At 50.6% G+C, this 19416-nt stretch overlaps 1 pseudogene; it reads left to right on the top strand.

Moving 5' to 3' along the window:
* Positions 1-1316: 1316 nt before the first annotated feature.
* LOC149435287 (E3 ubiquitin-protein ligase TRIM21-like) lies at positions 1317-3119 on the top strand (annotated as a pseudogene).
* Positions 3120-19416: the final 16297 nt, after the last annotated feature.

Here is a 19416-nt window from a genome sequence, read left to right on the forward strand (position 1 = left end):
TGAGGCAGGCTTCTGAGAGGACCTTGGCAACTTCCTCAGTGGTGACAGGGCTGAGGGAGTGCAGTGCAGGGGGGGTTATGGTGGGCGGTGCCTTGGGAGAGGTGGGAGGCAGTGCGGTTGTGAGGGAAGAGGAGGAGGGAGATGAGGGGGTGATGGGGGGGAGGCTAGGTGGGGAGGTATATTGCGAGTTGACAATGTCCTTACGCATAGCGTCAATCTTGTTGTGGAAATGGGTGGCAATCTCGTGGGCAGTGAGTGAGGTACTGAGCGGAGGAGGGAGGGGAGAGAGCAGGGAGTTGAAGGAGGAGAAGAGTCGGCGAGGGCAGGAGGAGAGGGTGTTGATCAGGTTAACAAAGTAGGCCTGCTTGGCGGCGTGGAGGTGTAAGTGAGGAAGGCAGATTTGTAGAGGGAGAATGCATGAGGGGACCTGGTTTTGCGCCATAGTCTCTCTAGCACGCGACTGCGACGTTTGGGGCATTTAGTGCTGTCATTCTGCCATGGTTGAAGTGGCCTAGGTTTGATGATGCGTGTGGTTAGGGGTGCCAGAGAGTCTAGGGCAGCTGATAGTGAGTCGTTGTACAAGGTGGTGGCTATGTCAGGACATGACAGTGAGAGGATGCTGTCGTGTAGGTGGTCGGCGGACGAGTGGAGGGGGGCCGGGTTCAGGTTGCGGCTGGTGATGGTTTGGTGTTTTTGGGGGGGGGGGGTTGGGGGAAGGGGCGATGGAGAATGTGATGAGGTGGTGGTCAGAGAGAGGGAAGGGGGTGTTAGAGAACTGGTTGAGGGTACAGAGGTGGGAGAAGACTAGGTCCAGGGTGTTCCCTCTGATGTGGGTGGAGGATTGCGTGTGCTGTGTGAGCGCGAAGGAGGAGGTTAGGTGGAGGAATTGGGAAGTAGCCGGGTTGTTGTCATTGATGGGGATATTGAAGTCCCCAAGGATGATGGTCGGTAGCTCAGAGGAGAGGAAGTAGGGAAGCCAGGCGGTGAAGTTGTCCAGGAAGAGGGGTATGGACCCAGGAGGTCTGTAGATCACTGCGATCCTTTAGGGGGTGGGTGAGAAGAGTTGGATGCAGTGCGCCTCAAAGGAGATAAAGGATAGAGAGGGTGGGTTAGGGAGAACCAGGAAGGTGCTCAGCGGTGATAGGAGCAAGCTGACACCACCTCCTCTGCGACCGCTCAGTCTTGGCGAATGGGTCCAGATGAGACCTCCATGGGTGAGTGCCACAGGGGAAGTGGAGTCAGTGGCCTGTACCGTACCCAGGTTTTGGTATGGAGTGTAAGACTTTCACTTTCATTTCTCTCTTCCGCTCTCAGCGATGGCGTCTTCTGATCTGAGGAAGGAGCTGGAATGTTCCATCTGTCTGGAATTTTATACTGATCCTGTAACCCTGAGATGTGGACACAACTTCTGTCGGGACTGTGTTGGCCGTGTGTTGGATACATAGAAGGGGTCTGGAGGTTATTCCTGTCCTGAATGTAATCAAAGCTTCAAGAAACGTCCTGTCCTTCAGAAGAATCGAAAGCTACGTAATATAGTGGAGAACTTCCAGTCTACCCATCCAGAGCAGCAGGAGTCCGGGGTCTTCTGTACTTACTGTATTCACACTCCTGTACCGGCTGTGAAATCCTGTCTGATGTGTGAAGCTTCTCTGTGTGACAACCACCTGAGAGTCCACAGCAAGTCACCAGAACACGTCCTATGTGATCCCACTACTTCCCTAAAGGACAGGAAATGCTCCATCCATAAGAAGATCTTGGAGTATTACTGCACTGAGGACTCCACCTGTATCTGTGTGTCCTGCAGCCTGGATGGAGAACATCGGGGACACCAGGTGGAGACTCTGGAGCAGGCCTCTGAGATGAAGAAGAAGAAACTGAGGAATGTTCTGCAGAAACTGATGACAGAGAGAGAGGAGACGGAGAAAAGAGTCCAGAGTCTGCAGGAACGCAGGAGGAAAGTACAAGGAAAAGCATATGATGAAACCAAGAGAGTCGCTGCCTTGTTCAGAGACCTCAGGAGACGTCTGGAAGACCTGGAGAAAAGAGTCCTGAGGGACATCTCCGGGTGGGCAGAGCGGGTCTCCCGTCCCATGTTTTATTATATTCGGGATCTGGAAATAAAGAAGGAGGAGCTGTCCAGGAAGATGAGGGACATTGAGGAGCTGTGTAACATGACGGATCCACTGACTGTCCTACAGGAATCAGACACAGGTGACTTGTGTGATACTGAGGGTGGAGATGAGGACAGAGAGAGACATGAGAACCTCCTCCATGATGGAGAGGATGGGGATGTGGGGGGGATCTCACACACATTACACACGGGTTTATCTGATATCATGTCTGGGGTCAATGTACAGAAATGTACAGTCACACATGTTGCTCCACATTCTACTACAAAGGGCAAAGGTCCCATCAATGCTCCACCATCCAGGCCAGACCCCCAACCCTCCCCCACTGGAGGACCAAATATTGGGGCTGTACAGCAAACATGGGGGGTGTTGAGGGTTACAGACATATTACTGGATGTGAGGACAGCTGGTAATCATCTACATATATCAGATGACGGGAAAACTGCATCCTGGTCATCATCACATCAGAATCAGCCAGAAACACCAGAGAGGTTCCAGGATTGTCCTCAGGTGATGAGCAGTCAGAGCTTCTCCTCCGGGAGACATTACTGGGACGTGGATGTCGGGGGGTCAGAGTACTGGAGAGTCGGGATGTGTTACACCAATATAGACAGGAGAGGAGGTCAGTCAGTGATTGGATGTAATAAGAAGTCCTGGGGGTTGGAGGTGTTGTGGAATGATGAGTACTCAGTGATACATGACAGTAATAGGACCCCATTCCCCGGCGGTGTCTCCAGTACCAGAGTCAGGATAGATCTGGATTATGAGGCCGGGCAGATCTCCTTCTATGATCTGTGTGACCCGATCCGACACCTCCACACCATCACCACCACCTTCACTCAGCCCCTCCATGCTGGGGTAGGTGTATGGGTAGGTTGTATAAACATATGTGGGAGGAGCCAGGAGTGAGAGATCCACCCAGAGACATCACAAGGGGGATGATCTGATTGGTGATTGGTGCAATACTCAGCCAATAGGAGGAAGGGCAGGAAACAGGAGTGAGTTGTGGAGAAAGCTGCAGGTTCCGGGGCCGTCATCTTCATCCTAAACCTCACTTCACTTCCTAGTGTGTCACTGACCAGGAACAAGCATGCAGGAGGTCCGAGTGTTCTGCCTTCACTGGCTGCATGCTTGTTGTGGATCAGTGACACCCTAAGTAGTGTAGCCTGGATGGAGATGATAGCCCTGGAGCCGACACCTTCCCAGTGTATCTGTAGCCACAATGTGTGTTTTCAGTTTTGGATGGAGTGTGGAAGGATTAGAGCCCCTGTCAGTTTTTCCTGCTATCCAGGACTCTGTCAGAATGGTTTCCTTTCACTTCCTGTCCTGCTGATAACAATTTCCCCGACAGGAAGTGAGGGGAAGTCTCTCTGTATTGGAGCCCTGCATAGCAGGACCATCCTGGCTAGACATGAGCACCACCAACACATTTCTTTTCCTTCACTTCCTTTCATTTCATTTCCCTCCATTTTCCGGTTTTGGAATTTGTTTAGTTTTTTTTTTGTTTCAAATTCAGAAAATTCAAATCTAATTCAAAAAGTATTGAATCAACATTCAGATGTATTCTATTCAAAATTCTAATGTTGGAAAACTGTTATATTCGTTGTATTCTATTCAACTAAATTCAGAAATATAAAGTAATAAATTGAGCAAATTTATTCTAAACGAGATTTGAATTTCAGAGCTCAGTTATATTCTATTTATTCTTTTCTTTTATTTCATATTCCTTTCTATTTTATCCTTTTATTTTATATTCTATTCTATCTTACTCTATTATTTTTTCATTTATTCTGAACTTTGATTTGGAATGCAAGGAAGAGCACCTGCCTAGTCCTAGTCCTGGGAGACAATGTATGTCACAGGATTGGTTTGCTCTCGGTGTCTCACCTGAGGCCACGCCCATCTCTGGGTGTATGGAGGGCATACAGCCACTGGAATGCTTCACACAGAGCCCCGCCCCTCCTCTCTAATCCAAGCTAAGACTCCGCCTCCCTCCATTCTGAGATGGATCTTTGTAACGATCGATGTGCACCCAGCATGCTGATCCTTCGTCTATATTCCAATGACGGCTCATTCTTCTCATCTCTATTGAATGTCACAAATATTTCCTATAACCAGGAAGTGATGCAGCGCTCCTCTGATAATGAGATTGATACGGATACTATATAAATATATACATAGAAATGACACCATGTATGAAGGTGACACCATGTGCAACAAACACACAAACCGTGACCTCCAGGGATCTCTAATCGGTGACCCGACCCTCCAGGGATCTATAATTGGTGACCTGATCCTCCAGGGATCTCTAATAGGAGACCCGACCCTCCGGGGATCTATAATCGGTGACCCGACCCTCCGGGGATCTATGATCGGTGACCCGATCCTCCGGGGATCTATGATCAGTGACCCGATCCTCCGGGGATCTATAATCGGTGACCCAATCCTCTGGGGATCTATAATCGGTGACCCGATCCTCAATGGATCCCAAGTGTACGCAGTGAATGTTGAACCCCTCAGAAGATGGGAATGTCAGATGGAAGCAATACTAATGGTACGGTATAATTGTAGCAGATATAAGAAGCGCCACAGAAAATACAAAACAAATCACATAATAAGCAGCACCTCTAACCAAAAAAGGTAAAATAGAGTACAAATAAAAAGTGCGCTAATTATTCACAAAACATGCGAGGATAAATAATAAGAATATAAATAAATTCATAAATATAAACATAAGTCCGGCCCCCATAACAGTGATAGTCCAATACAACTTAATGTCAATCTTGAAAACAAACCCCCCCCCCCCCCCCCCCGTGTGCGAATCCGACACCAGATGACGGGAATCCCCTCACCAGAGCTATATGCTGATTATATTATAAACCAGCCTGATGGCATGTTGCTCTGGGAGCGATGATCTGCAGGATATCCCAGGAACAGCAACCAATAGTGATCCAATCAGCACATAGGGAACAGCTAAGCAGCAAATGATCTTCCAATAACATGGGCAAAGCTGGAGGAATCAGAAGAGATATGATGGTGCAGGACGTTTAATACCAGTAAAATGTTATTAGTAGAGATGAGCGAATCGAAGTAGGCGAAGTGGAATTCGTTTCGAATATTGGAAAAATTTAGATTCGCGCCGAATCCGAAAATTAGCACACTTCGGATGCGCGAATCGAAATTTTTCCTAAAATGGCGGCGACGGACCGGGGATGTCTGGAAAGGCGCGCTGACCCATAATGCATTCATTAATGACATGTGATCGCATTAGCCAATCAGCAGCCAGCCAGCCAGCACTGTGTAATGGTCGAGCTATAAATGGCGGCCATTTTAGAATTCTCCATTTGCCTCCAGTCATTCAAGAGAGGCAGACCTCTCTGTATTAGGGACAGAGTTAGGGCCACAGAAACGTTACTTAGGGACAGAGAAACGTTACTTAGGGCCACAGAAACGTTACTTAGGGACAGAGAAACGTTACTTAGTGTAACAGAAAGGTTTCTTAGGGACAGAGAAACGTTACTTAGGGACAGAGAAACGTTACTTAGGGCCACAGAATCGTTACTTAGGGCCACAGAATCGTTACTTAGGGCCACAGAATCGTTACTTAGGGCCACAGAAACGTTACTTAGGGCCACAGAATCGTTACTTAGGGCCACAGAATCGTTACTTAGGGCCACAGAAACATTACTTAGGGCCACAGAAACGTTACTCAGGGACAGACACAGAATTGTTACTGAGGGACACAGAATTGTTACTGAGGGACACAGAATTGTTACTGAGGGACCCAGAATTGTTACTGAGGGACACAGAATTGTTACTCAGGGACAGACACAGAATTGTTACTCAGGGACATACAGAATTGTTACTGAGGGACACAGAATTGTTACTGAGGGACACAGAATTGTTACTGAGGGACACAGAATTGTTACTGAGGGACACAGAACTGTTACTCAGGGACACAGAACTGTTACTCAGGGACACAGAACTGTTACTCAGGGACAGACACATAATTGTTACTGAGGGACACATAATTGTTACTGAGGGACACAGAATTGTTACTGAGGGACACAGAATTGTTACTGAGGGACACAGAATTGTTACTCAGGGACACAGAATTACTGAGGGACACAGAAATGTTACTTAGGGCCAGAGAAACGTTACTTAGGGCCACAGAATCGTTACTTAGGGCCACAGAATTGTTACTCAGGGACAGACACAGAATTGTTACTGAGGGACAGACACAGAATTGTTACTGAGGGACACAGAATTGTTACTGAGGGACACAGAATTGTTACTGAGGGACAGACACAGAACTGTTACTCAGGGACACAGAACTGTTACTCAGGGACACAGAACTGTTACTCAGGGACAAAGAACTGTTACTCAGGGACAAAGAACTGTTACTGAGGGACACAGAATTGTTACTGAGGGACACAGAATTGTTACTGAGGGACACAGAATTGTTACTGAGGGACAGACACAGAATTGTTACTGAGGGACAGACACAGAACTGTTACTGAGGGACACAGAACTGTTACTGAGGGACACAAAACTGTTACTCAGGGACACAGAACTGTTACTCAGGGACACAGAACTGTTACTGAGGGACACAGAATTGTTACTCAGGGACAGACACAGAATTGTTACTGAGGGACAGACACAGAACTGTTACTGAGGGACACAGAATTGTTACTGAGGGACACAGAATTGTTACTCAGGGACAGACACAGAATTGTTACTGAGGGACAGACACAGAATTGTTACTGAGGGACACAGAATTGTTACTGAGGGACACAGAATTGTTACTGAGGGACACAGAACTGTTACTGAGGGACACAGAACTGTTACTGAGGGACACAGAATTGTTACTGAGGGACACAGAATTGTTACTGAGGGACACAGAATTGTTACTCAGGGACAGACACAGAATTGTTACTGAGCGACACAGAATCGTTACTCAGGGACAGACACAGAATTGTTACTGAGGGACACAGAATTGTTACTGAGGGACACAGAACTGTTACTGAGGGACACAGAACTGTTACTCAGGGACACAGAACTGTTACTGAGGGACAGACACAGAACTGTTACTGAGGGACAGACACAGAACTGTTACTGAGGGACAGACACAGAACTGTTACTGAGGGACACAGAACTGTTACTGAGGGACACATAACTGTTACTGAGGGACACAGAACTGTTACTGAGGGACACAGAACTGTTACTGAGGGACACAGAATTGTTACTGAGGGACACAGAATTGTTACTGAGGGACACAGAACTGTTACTGAGGGACACAGAACTGTTACTGAGGGACACAGAACTGTTACTGAGGGACACAGAATCGTTACTGAGGGACACAGAACTGTTACTGAGGGACACAGAATCGTTACTGAGGGACACAGAACTGTTACTCAGGGACAGACACAGAATTGTTACTGAGCGACACAGAATCGTTACTCAGGGACAGACACAGAATCGTTACTCAGGGACAGACACAGAATCGTTACTGAGGGACACAGAATCGTTACTGAGGGACACAGAATCGTTACTGAGGGACACAGAAACGTTACTGAGGGACACAGAATCGTTACTGAGGGACACAGAACTGTTACTGAGGGACACAGAACTGTTACTGAGGGACACAGAACTGTTACTGAGGGACACAGAATTGTTACTGAGGGACACAGAACTGTTACTGAGGGACACAGAACTGTTACTGAGGGACACAGAACAGTTACTGAGGGACAGACACAGAACTGTTACTGAGGGACACAGAACTGTTACTGAGGGACACAGAATTGTTACTGAGGGACACAGAATTGTTACAGAGGGACACAGAATTGTTACTGAGGGACACAGAACTGTTACTGAGGGACACAGAACTGTTACTGAGGGACACAGAACTGTTACTGAGGGACACAGAACTGTTACTCAGGGACAGACACAGAATTGTTACTGAGCGACACAGAATCGTTACTCAGGGACAGACACAGAATCGTTACTGAGGGACACAGAATCGTTACTGAGGGACACAGAATCATTACTGAGGGACACAGAATCGTTACTGAGGGACACAGAATCGTTACTGAGGGACACAGAACTGTTACTCAGGGACAGACACAGAATTGTTACTGAGCGACACAGAATCGTTACTCAGGGACAGACACAGAATCGTTACTGAGGGACACAGAATCGTTACTGAGGGACACAGAATCGTTACTGAGGGACACAGAATCGTTACTGAGGGACACAGAACTGTTACTGAGAACTGTTACTGAGGGACACAGAACTGTTACTGAGGGACACAGAACTGTTACTGAGGGACACAGAACTGTTACTGAGGGACACAGAACTGTTACTGAGGGACACAGAATTGTTACTGAGGGACACAGAATTGTTACTGAGGGACACAGAACTGTTACTGAGGGACACAGAACTGTTACTGAGGGACACAGAACTGTTACTGAGGGACAGACACAGAACTGTTACTGAGGGACACAGAACTGTTACTGAGGGACACAGAACTGTTACTGAGGGACACAGAACTGTTACTGAGGGACAAAGAATTGTTACTGAGGGACACAGAACTGTTACTGAGGGACACAGAACTGTTACTGAGGGACACAGAATTGTTACTGAGGGACACAGAATTGTTACTGAGGGACACAGAACTGTTACTGAGGGACACAGAACTGTTACTGAGGGACACAGAACTGTTACTGAGGGACACAGAATTGTTACTGAGGGACACAGAATTGTTACTGAGGGACACAGAACTGTTACTGAGGGACACAGAACTGTTACTGAGGGAAACAGAACTGTTACTGAGGGACACAGAACTGTTACTCAGGGACACAGAACTGTTACTGAGGGACAGACACAGAACTGTTACTGAGGGACACAGAACTGTTACTGAGGGACACAGAACTGTTACTGAGGGACACAGAACTGTTACTGAGGGACAAAGAATTGTTACTGAGGGACACAGAACTGTTACTGAGGGACACAGAACTGTTACTGAGGGACACAGAACTGTTACTGAGGGACACAGAATTGTTACTGAGGGACACAGAATTGTTACTGAGGGACACAGAATTGTTACTGAGGGACACAGAACTGTTACTCAGGGACACAGAACTGTTACTGAGGGACAGACACAGAACTGTTACTGAGGGACACAGAACTGTTACTGAGGGACACAGAACTGTTACTGAGGGACACAGAACTGTTACTGAGGGACACAGAACTGTTACTGAGGGACACAGAACTGTTACTGAGGGACACAGAACTGTTACTGAGGGACACAGAACTGTTACTGAGGGACACAGAATTGTTACTCAGGGACAGACACAGAATTGTTACTGAGCGACACAATCGTTACTCAGGGACAGACACAGAATCGTTACTGAGGGACACAGAATCGTTACTGAGGGACACAGAACTGTTACTGAGGGACACAGAACTGTTACTGAGGGACACAGAACTGTTACTGAGGGACACAGAACTGTTACTGAGGGACACAGAACTGTTACTGAGGGACACAGAACTGTTACTGAGGGACACAGAACTGTTACTGAGGGACACAGAACTGTTACTCAGGGACACAGAACTGTTACTGAGGGACAGACACAGAACTGTTACTGAGGGACACAGAACTGTTACTCAGGGACACAGAACTGTTACTCAGGGACACAGAACTGTTACTGAGGGACACAGAACTGTTACTGAGGGACACAGAACTGTTACTGAGGGACACAGAACTGTTACTGAGGGACACAGAATCGTTACTCAGGGACAGACACAGAATTGTTACTGAGGGACACAGAATTGTTACTGAGGGACACAGAATTGTTACTGAGGGACAGACACAGAATTGTTACTGAGGGACAGACACAGAATTGTTACTGAGGGACACAGAATTGTTACTGAGGGACACAGAATTGTTACTGAGGGACACAGAATTGTTACTCATGGACACAGAACTGTTACTGAGGGACACAGAACTGTTACTCAGGGACACAGAACTGTTACTCAGGGACACAGAACAGTTACTCAGGGACAGACACAGAACTGTTACTCAGGGACAGACACAGAATTGTTACTCAGGGACAGACACAGAATTGTTACTGAGGGACAGACACAGAATTGTTACGCAGGGACACAGAATTGTTACTGAGGGACACAGAATTGTTATTGAGGGACAGACACAGAATTGTTACTGAGGGACACAGAATTGTTACTGAGGGACACAGAACTGTTACTGAGGGACACAGAACTGTTACTGAGGGACACAGAACTGTTACTCAGGGACACAGAACAGTTACTCAGGGACAGACACAGAATTGTTACTCAGGGACAGACACAGAATTGTTACTCAGGGACAGACACAGAATTGTTACTGAGGGACACATAATTGTTACTGAGGGACACATAATTGTTACTGAGGGACACAGTAACAATTCTGTGTCCCTCAGTAAAAATTCTGTGTCCCTCAGTAACAATTCTGAGGGACAGACACAGAATTGTTACTCAGGGACACAGAACTGTTACTCAGGGACACAGAACTGTTACTCAGGGACACAGAACTGTTACTCAGGGACAGACACAGAACTGTTACTCAGGGACAGACACAGAATTGTTACTGAGGGACACAGAATTGTTACTGAGGGACACAGAATTGTTACTGAGGGACACAGAATTGTTACTGAGGGACACAGAATTGTTACTCAGGGACTGACACAGAACTGTTACTGAGGGACACAGAACTGTTACTGAGGGACACAGAACTGTTACTGAGGGACACAGAACTGTTACTGAGGGACAGACACAGAATTGTTACTGAGGGACAGACACAGAATTGTTACTGAGGGACACAGAACTGTTACTCAGGGACAGACACAGAATTGTTACTGAGGGACACAGAATTGTTACTGAGGGACACAGAATTGTTACTCAGGGCCAGACACAGAATTGTTACTCAGGGACACAGAATTGTTACTCAGGGACACAGAATCGTTGAATTAAAGAGTATGTCAGACAACATGCAGAGGAGTGGCAGAGGAGGCAATGTTTTAGGAGCGAGCAGACGTGGCAGCAGAGGAAGGGGTCGAGGCAGCACTAGTCACAGCCAGAGGCCAGTGCTCCCGGTGTCATCCAGTGGTCGTGTCTCCACCGACAACCCTGCCGTCATCGATTTGGTTGGCTCGGTCGTCTTCCTCTTCCCAGGTCACCTCTGACACCTACAGCCAACGGTCGGTGTGTACGTCAGACACAACCGTTAGTTGGCATGGCCCGGGAGCAAGCCCACTGAAATCACGTGTCCTCTACCTGCCCCTGTCCTTTGCTGTTCCCTCACCAAGCGAAGTATCGCATGCTGTGGGCTCAGCCCCACTGTACAGTGAGGAAGAGCTAACAGAGGGCGGTCAGGAACGGGGGGAGACATCCGCCTCTTCAGCAGCCAGGCGAAGAAGTACTGGCGAGGAGAGTGGCTCGGTAGCCGGTCTAGAGACAGGTCTGTCTCCTGACCCAGACGCAGCCGAGGGGGCTAGTAGTGAGGCAGAGACCCTACTTGATGATGAGGAGGTTGATCGCACTTGGCAGCCTCGTCGTCATCAGGCAATTTCTTCCGCATCATCAGGAGAAGAGGGTGCCAGCTTGGCAGCTAGCAAAACAGTCGGGTTGCCCAGGAGGCAGCAGGGTCGCACAGTGTCAGTGAAGGCAAACGGCCATGGAGTAGAGCACCAGCTCCACTGCAGCCTACCACCACGGCCAGTAGTGGTGCCGGTGCGCACGGAGGAAGTAGCAGTCAGCCAGTGAGGAGTAGCGGAGGCAAAGTTTCCTACTCGGCGGTGTGGCAATTTTTCGTCAAGCCGCCCGAGGAAGTAAACGTAGCCGTATGTCGACTATGTGGCCAGAAAGTCAAGCGTGGCCAGGGGGCCCATGTTGGGACTACAGCGTTGCATCAGCATATGCAGCATCGCCATTTGGTGGCCTGGGAAAACCGTGATAAAGATACGGCGGTTCTGCCTGCCCCAGCCCCCGCTCCATCACCCGCTCCGTTACTTGCTCCGTCACCCGATGTCAATCGCCCTCTATCAGCCAGTCAAGGCTCCAACACCTCTGCTGAGGGGAGTTGTCGCTCGTTGGCATCTTCCGCTCGTTCAGATGCTACTTCTCCTGCTACTCCTCTTCACGGATTCCGTCAGCAGTCTTTTTTGGAATCCGTTTCCAAGAGACAACAGTTTGCGAGCACGCACCCGACGGTGCAAAAGCTGAACGTCCTCCTGTCCAAGTTGCTGGTGCTGCAGTCCCTCCCTTTCCAAGTGGTGGACTCAGCACCTTTCCGAGAAATGATGGCTTGTGCCGCGCCGCGGTGGAGAGTGCCAAGCCGGCATTTCTTCGCCAAAAAGGCAGTGCCAGCCCTGCATTCACATGTAGAAGAGATGGTGGGCCAGTCTTTGAGCATGTCGGTCTCTGCCAAAGTGCACGGCAGTGCCGACGTGTGGAGCTGTAACTACGGTCAGGGACAGTACATGTCATTTACGGCACACTGGGTGAACGTGGTGCCGGCACAGCCGCACCAGCAACTTGGACAGGTCATGACGCTTTTGCCTCCACGTTTGCACGTCCTTGGTCCAGCAAACATGTTCGCCTCTACCACCTCTTCTTCCGCCGTGTCCTCAGCCGCCACCCCCGTGCCAAGTCCCATTACCCGACCGGCATATCACATGTGCAGGGCGCAACGGTGTCACGCTGTGCTGCACCTGGTATGCCTTGGCGAACGTAGTCACACAGGGGAGGAACTTCTGAGTGTAATGAACAGAGAAATCGACAGATGGCTGTCTCCGCGCAAACTGAAAATCGGAACCATGTTGACCGACAACGGAAAGAACATGGTGTCTGCTCTGCGTCAAGGAAGGTTGTGCCATGCATGGCTCACGTGTTCAATCTGGTTGTCAAGCGGTTCCTAAAATCCACCATCCCACTACAAGACATCCTTAAAATGTCACGTAAACTTTGCATGCATTTCAGCCATTCCTACACCGCAAAGCACACCCTCTTTGAGCTGCAGCGGCAGAACGGAATTCCACAGCATCGCCTGATCTGCGACGTTGCAACAAGGTGGAATTCAACACTACACATGTTAGACCGCCTTTACGAACAGCGAAAGGCCATCACCGATTTCCTGATGTTACAAGCGGATAAAGGTACTCCCCTGCGTAACTTCGATGTCAGCCATTGGCAGCTCATGCGTGACACCTGCCGCTTGCTCAGGCCCTTTGAGGAGGCCACGCTATTCGTGAGTCGGCAGGACTATGGGATGAACGACGTCATTCCTCTGTTGCACGTCCTGGAACAAATGCTGTTAACAATGGCTGGTCAGGGTGCGGTAGACGTGGCACACAGATCTCAACGCCACATGACCCCTGTAGGGGCAGGACAGGAAGAAGAGGAGGAGGTAGAGGAGGACATTTGTGCTCAGGAATTATTGAGTGAAATGGGTGGTTTTTCCACTCAGCGGACAGGAGTGGAGGAGCAGGAGCATCTGGTAGAGGAGGAGGAGACAGAGGACCCAGACGCACTGTGGCAGTATGCTGTGGAGATGGAGGCAGGGAGTCCCTCGCATTCCTTGGCACAAATGGCCCATAGCATGCTCGGTTGCTTGCGTAGCGACAGCCGAATAATAACCATCAGACAGAGGGATGACTTTTGGCTGTCCACCTTGTTGGACCCTCGCTACCGTTCCAAAATGGTGGCCTTTTTCACACCTGCTGAGAGGGAGGCCAAAATTACGTACTATAAAAACCACCTATGTAGTCAGTTGGTCTCTGCCTTTCTGCGCCAACGTCCATCCTCAGACACTGTGGGCCCTGTGCGCTTGCGTTCCGCTGCCATGGCAGCAGGGGAGGGGTGGGGTGGTAGGAGCAGTGGCAGCTCCACCAGCAGCGGCTGCCTCAGTCTGCAGTCAATGATGAGTAGCTTTCTTCACCAGCGCAGTGAGGAAACTACTAACCAGCCGCAGCAGCAGCAGCAGCATCAGGTGGACCTGGAGCAGGAGCTCAAACAACAGGCTTGGGCCTACTTGGACAGCACCCTGCCAACCGAGGTAGACAATCCCCTTGACTACTGGGCAACGAAACTTGACCTTTGGCCCCAACTAGCTGAATTTGCCCTTGAAAGGCTGTCATGCCCGGCCAGTAGCGTGGCATCGGAGCGCGTGTTTAGTGCGGCAGGAGGTATTGTAACTCCGCGGAGGACACGACTGTCCACCCAAAGTGTGGAGAGACTGACGTTTGTGAAAATGAATCAGGCGTGGATTAGTCTGGATTTCAAACCACCAGTTCCTGACACAACTGACTAAATCCGCCATGAATCATGCCCCTGCCATGTGCCACTTTCAGGTCTCCTCACACACTGCTGTTGTGTTGAATTTTTTGACATAGGGTGCTGGCAGATTACGGGCCTCCCATAGCTGCTGCCAGGCCCCTAATCTGCCATGGGCCCCTATATACCGCCTCCTCATGCTGCTGCCAAGTCCAGAGTCTCTCATGGGTCCCTGTACGGCCTCCCATTGCTGCTGTCTCCATCGCCACACTCTGCCATGTGCCACTTTCAGGTCTCCTCACACACTGCTGTTGTGTTGAATTTTTTGACATAGGGTGCTGGCAGATTACGGGCCTCCCATAGCTGCTGCCAGGCCCCTAATCTGCCATGGGCCCCTATATACCGCCTCCTCATGCTGCTGCCAAGTCCAGAGTCTCTCATGGGTCCCTGTACGGCCTCCCATAGCTGCTGTCTCCATCGCCACACTCTGCCATGTGCCACTTTCAGGTCTCCTCACACACTACTGGTGTGTTCAATTTTTTGACATAGGGTTCTGGCAGATTACGGGCCTCCCGTAGCTGCTGCCAGGCCCCTAATCTGCCATGGGCCCCTATATACCGCCTCCTCATGCTGCTGCCAAGTCCAGAGTCTCTCATGGGTCCCTGTACGGCCTCCCATTGCTGCTGTCTCCATCGCCACACTCTGCCATGTGCCACTTTCAGGTCTCCTCACACACTGCTGTTGTGTTCAATTTTTTGACATAGGGTGCTGGCAGATTACGGGCCTCCCATAGCTGCTGCCAGGCCCCTAATCTGCCATGGGCCCCTATATACCGCCTCCTCATGCTGCTGCCAAGTCCAGAGTCTCTCATGGGTCCCTGTACGGCCTCCCATTGCTGCTGTCTCCATCGCCACACTCTGCCATGTGCCACTTTCAGGTCTCCTCACACACTGCTGGTGTGTTGAATTTTTTGACATAGGGTGCTGGCAGATTACGGGCCTCCCATAGCTGCTGCCAGGCCCCTAATCTGCCATGGGCCCCTATATACCGCCTCCTCATGCTGCTGCCAAGTCCAGAGTCTCTCATGGGTCCCTGTACGGCCTCCCATAGCTGCTGCCAGGCCCCTAATCTGCCATGGGCCCCTATATACCGCCTCCTCATGCTGCTGCCAAGTCCAGAGTCTCTCATGGGTCCCTGTACGGCCTCCCATTGCTGCTGTCTCCATCGCCACACTCTGCCATGTGCCACTTTCAGGTCTCTTCACACTGCTTGTGTTTTCAATTTTTTGACATAGGGTGCTGGCAGATTACGGGCCTCCCATAGCTGCTGCCAGGCCCCTAATCTGCCATGGGCCCCTATATACCGCCTCCTCATGCTGCTGCCAAGTCCAGAGTCTCTCATGGGTCCCTGTACGGCCTCCCATTGCTGCTGTCTCCATCGCCACACTCTGCCATGTGCCACTTTCAGGTCTCTTCACACTGCTGGTGTGTTGAATTTTTTGACATAGGGTGCTGGCAGATTACGGGCCTCCCATTGCTGCTGCCAGGCCCGTAATCTGCCATGGGCCCCTGTACCACCTCTTCATGCTGCTGCCAGGTCCAGAGTGTCTCATGGGTCCCTGTACGGCCTCCCATTGCTGCTGCCAGGAGGCAGCAGGGTCGCAGCAGTGTCAGTGGAGGCAAACGGCCACGGAGTAGAGCACCAGCTCCACTGCAGCCTACCACCACGGCCAGTAGTGGTGCCAGTGTGCACGGAGGAAGTAGCAGTCAGCCAGTGAGGAGTAGCGGAGGCAAAGTTTCCTACTCTGCGGTGTGGCAATTTTTCGTCAAGCCGCCCGAGGAAGTAAACGTAGCCGTATGTTGACTATGTGGCCAGAAAGTCAAGCGTGTCCAGGGGGCCCATGTTGGGACTACAGCGTTGCGTCAGCATATGCAGCGTCGCCATTCGGTGGCCTGGGAAAACCGTGATAAAGATACGGCGGTTCTGCCTGCCCCAGCCCAGGGTTCCATTTTGTCATAGGGTGCTGGCAGATTACAGGCCTCCCATAGGTGCCGCCAGGCCCCAAATCGGCCATGGGCCCCCGTACCGCCTGGTCACGCTGCTGCTGGTCCCACAGTGTGACCTGGGTCCCTGTACGGCCTCTCATTGCTTCCACTCTGCCATGTGCCACTTTGAAATCTCCTCACACTCCTGCGGTTGTCCATTTTGTCATAGGTTGCTGGCAGATTACAGGCCTTCCATAGGTGCCTCCAGGCCCCAAATCGGCCATGGGCCCCCGTACCGCCTGGTCACGCTGCTGCTGGTCCCACAGTGTGACCTGGGTCCCTGTACGGCCTCCCATTGCTTCCACTCTGCCATGTGCCACTTTGAAATCTCCTCACACTCCTGCGGTTGTCCATTTTGTCATAGGTTGCTGGCAGATTACAGGCCTTCCATAGGTGCCACCAGGCCCCAAATCGGCCATGGGCCCCCGTACCGCCTGGTCACGCTGCTGCTGAGCCCACAGTGTGACCTGGGTCCCTGTACCGCCTCCCATTGCTCCCACTCTGCCATGTGCCACTTTGAGGTCTCCTCACACTGCTGGTGTGTTCAATTTTTTGACATAGGGTGCTGGCAGATTACGGGCCTCCCATTGCTGCTGCCAGGCCCGTAATCTGCCATGGGCCCCTGTACCGCCTCTTCATGCTGCTGCCAGGTCCAGAGTGTCTCATGGGTCCCTGTACGGCCTCCCATTGCTGCTGCCAGGAGGCAGCAGGGTCGCAGCAGTGTCAGTGGAGGCAAACGGCCACGGAGTAGAGCACCAGCTCCACTGCAGCCTACCACCACGGCCAGTAGTGGTGCCGGTGTGCACGGAGGAAGTAGCAGTCAGCCAGTGAGGAGTAGCGGAGGCAAAGTTTCCTACTCTGCGGTGTGGCAATTTTTCGTCAAGCCGCCCGAGGAAGTAAACGTAGCCGTATGTTGACTATGTGGCCAGAAAGTCAAGCGTGTCCAGGGGGCCCATGTTGGGACTACAGCGTTGCGTCAGCATATGCAGCGTCGCCATTCGGTGGCCTGGGAAAACCGTGATAAAGATACGGCGGTTCTGCCTGCCCCAGCCCAGGGTTCCATTTTGTCATAGGGTGCTGGCAGATTACGGGCCTCCCATTGCTGCTGCCAGGCACGTAATCTGCCATGGGCCCCCGTACCGACTCCTCATGCTGTGACGTTGCAACAAGGTGTAATTCAACCCTACATATGTTAGACCGCCTTTACGAACAGCGAAAGGCCATCACAGATTTCCTGATGTTAAAAGCGGATAAAGGTACTCCCTGTGTAACTTAGATGTCAGCCATTGTCAGCTCATGCGTGACACCTGCGCTTGCTCAGGCCCTTTGAGGAGGCCACGCTATTCGTGAGTCGGCAGGACTATGGGATGAACGAGGTCAAATCGGCCATGGGCCCCCGTACCGCCTGTTCACGCTGATGCTGGTCCCACAGTGTGACCTGGGTCCCTGTACCGCCTCCCATTGCTCCCACTCTGCCATGTGCCACTTTGAGGTCTCCTCACACTCTTGCTGTTTTCCATTTTGTCATAGGTTGCTGGCAGATTAGCGGCCTTCCATAGGTGCCGCCAGGCCCCATATCGGCCATGGGCCCCCGTACCGTCTGGTCACGCTGATGCTGGTCCCACAGTGTGACCTGGGTCCCTGTACCGCCTCCCATTGCTCCCACTCTGCCATGTGCCACTTTGAGGTCTCCTCACACTCTTGCTGTTTTCCATTTTGTCATAGGTTGCTGGCAGATTAGCGGCCTTCCATAGGTGCCGCCAGGCCCCATATCGGCCATGGGCCCCCGTACCGCCTGGTCACGCTGCTGCTGAGCCCACAGTGTGACCTGGGTCCCTGTACCGCCTCCCATTGCTCCCACTCTGCCATGTGCCACTTTGAGGTCTCCTCACACTCCTGCTGGTTTCCATTTTGTCATAGGTTGCTGTATGGCCTCCCATTGCTGCTGCCTCCACCGCCACACTGTGGCTCCAAACACTGGTTTTGGCCCCGTGACTGGCCAAATGAGTGAAGTGTGCGGTGATTCTAAGATCGACGGCACTCATCTGCATGTCATACTGACTGACAGTATTATTTCTCTTCCCCAGCAGACTCCAAGGGCATTTAAATTAAAGGTACAGTGTTCTGCACTAATATTAAGTCTCTCTGAAGCCTAGAAACACCCTTTTTTAAGTTAAATTCACAGCAAATATATTCGACTCGAATCGAATATTGTCCACGAATTCGCCGAATCAGTCGAATCAAATTTTTCATTTCTTCGCTCATCTCTAGTTGCAATATTGTTCGCCAGACACCTCCAGTTTCATATAACGGATTCCATGGTGGATCCTGAGGGTAGATACCTGTTTATAAAGGGAGTATTCGCTAACAGACCTATCACATTCGCCAATGTCTATGCCCCCAATGTTCAACAGGTCTCCTTCATGCGCTCAATCGTCTCTGCCCTAGCTGCTTTCCAGGAAGGGTTACTGGTACTTGGAGGCGATCTGAATGTCCCCTTAAGCCCTCTGCTAGACTCCTCCTCGGGAAGTTCTTTTCTGCCCTACAAGGCTCTCAGGCAAATACATATTCAATTACAGCTTCTACAATTACATGACACCTGGCGTACACTTTATCCCACTGTTAAAGATTATACTTTTTTTTTCCCCACCACACAATAAGTATTCTAGGATAGATTACTTTTTTTTGTCGCAACCAGATCTCCTTCTCCTCCATGCTGCTACTATTGAACCGATGGTCCTTTCCGATCATCATCCCATCTCCATGACGCTACGGTTCCCCATCTCGCACCCGCGCTCCAAATACTGGCGTTTGGATGCTTCCCTTCTTACGGATGCCGCTATTGTTCAGGAGCTCCGCTCTAATATGGCTGAATATTTTTCCTTGAACAGCTCGTCAGACACCTCACCCATCAA

The sequence above is a fragment of the Staurois parvus genome, unplaced genomic scaffold (assembly GCF_062004578.1).
Source record: "Staurois parvus isolate SC_StPar_1 unplaced genomic scaffold, SC_StPar_1.0 ptg001565l, whole genome shotgun sequence".
NCBI lineage: Eukaryota > Metazoa > Chordata > Amphibia > Anura > Ranidae > Staurois > Staurois parvus.